Here is a 5,916-nt window from a genome sequence, read left to right as displayed (position 1 = left end):
ATCAGGTCCCCCCTCATCCTCCGTCGCTCCAGGGAGAAAAGGCCGAGTTCCCTCAACCTGCTTTCATAAGACATGCTCCCCAATCCAGGCAGCATCCTTGTAAATCTCCTCTGCACCCTCTCTATGGCTTCCACATCCTCTCTGTAGTGAGGTGACCAGAACTGAGCACAGTGCTCCAAGTGGGGTCTGACCAGGGTCCTATATAGCTGCAGCATTACCTCTCGGCTCCTAAATTCAATTCCCCGATTGATGAAGGACAATACACCGTACACCTTCTTAACCACAGAGTCAACCTGCGCAGCTGCTTTTGCGTCTCGTGACGAAGCATCTCGACGTTTCCCTCCGCGGACGCTGCCTGACCCGCTGAGTTCCTCCACCGTCTTGTGTGTTGCTCCAGGTTCCAGTGTCTCCTGCGTCTCCCAGTATCGTTATACTTGTTTCATCTGGTACAGGTCGTCCTATCGGTTCAGGCGGGTACGGGGAGGCTGAACGGAGGACAGGGTAATGGAATGTGGGAACATGGAGCACTGAAACAGGTCGACCCTTCTCCCCTACTCTTAGGGCAATTTACAGCGGCCAATTAAACTACCAGCCCTCTGAGGTGTGAGAGGGAACCGGAGCACCCGGGGGAAACCCACGTGGTCCCAGGGAGCACGTGCAAATGCCACACACACACACACACACACACACACACACACACACACACACACACACACACACACACACACACACACACACACACACACACACACACACACACACACACACAGCGCTGGAGGCCGGGATCGAACCCGGGTCTCTGGAGACGTGAGGTGACGGCTCGACCCACTGGGCCATTTCATGGAACATAGAACAGTGCAGCGCAATACAGGCCCTTCGGCCCACAATGTTGTGCTGACCTTTAAACCTCGCCTAAGACCATCTAACCCCTTCCTCCCACATATCCCTCTATTTTAAATTCCTCCATATGCTTATCTAGTAATCTCTTGAACTTGACCAATGTACCTGCCTCCACCACCGTCCCAGGCAGCACATTCCATGCCCCAACCACTCTCTGGGTAAAAAACCTCCCTCTGATATCTTCCCACCCATCACTTTAAAGCCATGCCCTCTTGTATTGAGCATTGGTGCCCTGGGAAAGAGGCGCTGGCTGTCCACTCGATCTATTCCTCTTAATATTTTGTGCACCTCTATCATGTCTCCTCTCATCCTCCTTCTCTCCAAAGAGTAAAGCCTGAGCTCCCTCAGTCTCTCCTCATAATGCATACTCTCCAAACCAGGCAGCATCCTGGTAAATCTCCTCTGCACCCTCTCCAACGCCTCCACATCCTTCCTATAACGAGGCGACCAGAACTGGACGCAGTACTCCAAGTGTGGTCTAACATTTCGTTGGAAGCTCTCCAAGACTGATGAAGTGGAGGCTATTTTGTACCAGAATGTAGTTCCTGAATCGAAGCCTGCGACTGACTCTTGAGGTCCAAACCGGGACAGATTTGCGACTGACATTTGCGGGCAAGTCCTTAAATTTCTGACTGGATTTCTTTTACTCATGTGGTTCAGACCCCACTGTCAACTCATAGAGCCCCGTACAGCACAGAAACAGGCCCTTCAGTCCATACGCCGATTGTCCGTCTCCCCCTATGCCTTTCCTATCCAAGGACCCATCGGAACGCTTTACAGACGTCGTAAAGGGCTCCAGCACCTCCGAGGACCACCGCCCTTCCGTCGAAAAACTTAGCCGTCAGGTCTCCAAAGTAGTGGCCCGTACGGGGATCGAACCCGCGACCTTGGCGTTATTAGCACCAGGCTCTGACCAGCTGAGCTCCCCGGCCCTGCCGGTGCGCTGCACCTTGAGAAAGATAAGGTGTGCGTCGGCATTGACGCGAGGTGCTGGGGGAGCTCAGCGGGTCGGGCAGCGTCCGTGGGGGGGGGGGGGCGGGAGTGGGGGAGACGGACAGTCGACGTTTCGGGTCATCAGGACTGGAGAGAGTAGAGGGGAGGTAGCCAGTGTAAAGAGGTGAGGGGGAAAGGGGTGGGAGGTGAGGGGTGGATCCAGGTGAGGAGGGGGAGAGGCCGATGGGGTGGGGGGGGGGGAGATGGACTCTGATAGGATCTGAGGGTGGAGCACGGAACCAAATAAGGGAAGTGGGGAGGGCAGTTGGGGGGGGGGGGGGAGAGAGAGGGGACCCAGTGGGAGGAGTGTGTGGGTGAGGGGCAGATCGGGTGGGTATAGGGAGGAACTGAGTCAGTCGGGGAGGGGGGGGGGGGGTGGGATCAGATGACCTGGTTGGATTATTCAATGTTGGTGCCGTCAGGGTGTAGACTCCCCGGGGGGGGGGGTGGAATACGAGGGGCTGTTCCTCTGTGTGTGGCCTCACGCTGGCAGTGGAGGAGGCCGAGGACAGACCTCTTTATTAGTCACGCGCACATCGAAACACACAGTGAGACGCATCTTTTGCGTAGAGTGTTCTGGGGGGGCAGCCCGCAAGCGTCGCCGCGCTTCCGGCGCCAACATAGCACGCCCGCAACTTCCTAACCCGTACGTCTTTTGGAATGTGGGAGGAAACCGGAGCACCCAGAGGAAACCCACGCAGACACGGGGAGAACGTACAAACTCCTCACAGACAGCGGCCGGGATCGAACCCCGATCGCTTGGCGCTGTAATAGTGTTACGCTAACCGCTACGCTACTGTGCCTGCCTTAAAGATGCCGGCACGCCTTCCTTGTGATTGCAGGGCCCAGGACAGGACAAGTGTTGGGAAATGGGATTAATATGAATTGGTGCCCACTGGGTCAGTATAGAAATGGTGGGCTGAAGGGTCTGGTTCAGTGTTGCGAGGGAAGGGCTATAGATACAGTTCCCATACACTGCAAAGGCAATGACTTGGCTTTTTGGGAAATTCCCCGCTCCCCGAAATCTGGCCGTCAAACTGTGCGGTGGGTCAGAGGTACTGGGCGAGGGTCAGGGAACGCGTGCGGAGGGCTCGTGCAAGGCAGCCCGTGTTGATTTTTTTTGTATAAAACATTTATTAGCTAAAAGCACTACAGAAGACTACAAATATCAAATGTATACATCCAATACAGAAAGGATCGGCTAGACAACTACAGAACGTCAGAGATCACTATAAACCAACACCCGCGAAAACACACATACATCACTACGCCCGCTCCCGCAACGCTCAATACTTCATATCAAAATCGTACTGGCGTCGTCTGTGACACACGCGATCCCCTGAGGGGCCCACCGAGCGCGGAACTCGGCCAGGGTGCCCGCGGAGGCCGCGTGCTCCCCTTCCAAAGACACCCGCGCGCGCACGTAAGCGTGGAAGACGGGCAGGCAGGCCGACCGGCCGGAACCCTCGGCCGCCCGCCCGCCGCGTCCCGTGGGCGGCCAGCTTGGCCAGGCCCAGCAGGAGACCCACCAGGAGATCGGCCGCGCGCCCCTCCCCGCGCCGCACCGGGTGCCCGTAAACCAACAGCGCCGGGCTGAAGTGCAACCAGACCTTGAGCGGCAGCCCCCGCAGATACTCGAAGAGGGGCCGCAACCTCTCGCACTCTGTTTTCAGGTTTGTTTTCACTGACATATGTCATGAAATGTGTTGTTTTGCGTCAGCAGTACAGCGCAAGGCATAAAATTGCTGTAAATAGTGCAACAGAGGAATAACGAGGTGGTGCTCATGGGTTCACGGACCGTTCAGGAATCTGATGGCGGAGGGGAAGAAGCTGTTCCCGAATCGTTGAGTGTGGGTCTTCAGGCTCCTGTACCTCCTCCCCGATGGTAGTAACGAGAAGAGGGCACGTCCCGGGTGGTGAGGGTCCTCAGTGACGGACGCCGCCTTCTTGAGGCGCTGCCTCTTGAAGATGTCCTCGATGGCGGGGAGGGTTGCGCCCGTGATGGAGCTGGGCTGAGCCTACAACCCTCTGCGGCCTCCTGTGCATTGGAGCCTTCGTACCAGGCGGTGATGCAACCAGTCAGAAGGCTCTCCGCCGTACACCTGTAGAGATTTGTAAGAGTTTTAATCGACCTATCAAATCTCCTCAAACTCCTAATGAAGTAGAGCCGCTTGGCGATTGCGTCAATGCGTTGGGCCCGGGATAGATCCTCCGAGATGTTGGCGCCCAGGAACTTGAAGCTGCTCACCCTTTCCACCGCTGACCCCTCAGTGAGGACTGGTGCGTGTTCCCCCGACCTCCCCTTCCCGAAGTGCGCAGTCAATTCCTTGGTCTCGCTGACGTCGAGCGCGGGGTGGTTGTTGCCACACCCCTCACCCAGCCGATCCGTCTCACTCCTGTACGCCTCGTTGCCATCTGAGATCCTGCCAACAGCAGTGGTGTCATCACTTGCGGGCGCGCTGTGTTGGCGCCGGAAGCGCGGCGACACTTGCGGGCTGCCCTCAGAACACTCGACGCAAAAGATGCATCTCGCTGCGTGTTTCGATGTACATCTTATCTTAAAGTTGTCCCATAACCTCCCTCTTATATTCTCTGTGCCAGCATATAGAACACAGAACACAGAATTGTCCAGACAGGAACAGGCCCTTTTGTGCCAAAAACAATTCCAAGTTAAATTAATCCCTTCTGCCTGCACATGATCAATCTCCCTCCATTCCCCGCACATCCAACAGCCTCTTAAGCCCCTCTATTGTATCTGCCTCCACCCCCACCCCTGGCAGCACGTTCCAGGCACCCACCGCTCTCCGTGTAAACAAAACTTGCCCCGCACACCTCCTTTGAACTCACCCCCTCTCACCTTAGAGGAGATTTCTTTATTAGTCACGTGTACATCCAAACGCACAGTGAAACGCATCTTTTTGCGTCGAGTGTTCTGGGGGGGTGCAGCCCGCAAGTGTCGCCACGTTTCCGGCGCTAATGTAGCCCGCCCGCAGCTTCCTAACCCGTACGTCCTTGCAATGTGGGAGGAAACCGGAGCACCCGGAGGAAACCCCCGCAGACACACGGGGTACAAGCTCCTTACAGACAGCGGCGGGAATCGAACCCGGGTCGCTGGCGCTGTAATAGCGTCACGCTAACTGCTACACTACTGTGCCTGCATGCCCTCTGGTACTAGATATTTCGACCCTGGGGGATAGAGGTTCTGACTGTCTGCTCTTATCTATGCCTCTCGCAATTTTATAAACCTGTCGGGTTTGCAAGTGAGGCAGGGTGACAACTGTGCTTCAGAGAAAGACAAGTTCTCTGGCTTTATCTGTCTCTCTGTAGGTGGTCTCCCTCTCCCCTCCTCCCACCCCAGCACACTGAAACACTTCTCAGCGCCTCGAAGTGCAGGGAGGAAACTTCAAACACAAGGGGCAGGCTCTCCGTCCCAGCACGGGGCTGCCAGGAGTCGAGGGGTCAGGGAAGGTCTCCCTTGTTATTGCAGTGGTGTAGTTAATGATCTGGGGGAGGATGGGGGGGGGGGGGGGGGTGGTGCGGTGGGGAAGAGTTCTTCGTCCAGGGACATTCATCTGTTGGAGGCGACAAGTCACTGGCGGTTGGCAGAGGTCACAGCTCTGGACGCTGTGGCTGTCTCGGGCTCCGCTGCGGCCGTTTTCCTGCAAGCAGTGGTTGGGGAGCAGAGTCGCGTCTGTCTGTCAGTTGGTGCCCAGATGTGTACAGGGAGGGGGAAAGGGAGAGTTCACACCCAGGCCGTGCCGTAACACCTGTCAGCGCCTCCGTGTCTGCTCCTGTACACCCTGTGTCTGTGTGTGTGTGTGTGTCAGTGTCCTGTGGGTGTGTGTGAGAGAGAGACAAAGAGTGTGTGTGAGACTCGGTGTCCTGTGGGTGTGTGAGAGAGTGTGTGTGTGTATGTGGTGTGTGAGTGTCTGTGAGTGGTGTGTGTTTGTGTGTGTGTGTGTCTGTGTGTGTGTGGTGAGTGTGTGTGACTGACTGAGTTGTGTGTCTGTGTGTGTGCTTGGT

The 5,916-nt window shown here is 56.4% G+C and overlaps 1 non-coding gene across 1 annotated transcript; it reads right to left on the bottom strand.

Annotated features, from left to right (window-relative positions):
- Nucleotides 1-1,758: 1,758 nt before the first annotated feature.
- On the bottom strand, nucleotides 1,759-1,832 carry trnai-aau (transfer RNA isoleucine (anticodon AAU)). Its single transcript has one exon. It is a non-coding gene; the product is annotated as a tRNA-Ile (tRNA).
- Nucleotides 1,833-5,916: the final 4,084 nt, after the last annotated feature.

The sequence above is a fragment of the Pristis pectinata genome, chromosome 40 (assembly GCF_009764475.1).
Source record: "Pristis pectinata isolate sPriPec2 chromosome 40, sPriPec2.1.pri, whole genome shotgun sequence".
Lineage (NCBI taxonomy): Eukaryota > Metazoa > Chordata > Chondrichthyes > Rhinopristiformes > Pristidae > Pristis > Pristis pectinata.
Note: the sequence above shows the minus strand (reverse complement) of the source record. Positions and strands in the feature narration are given on the sequence as shown.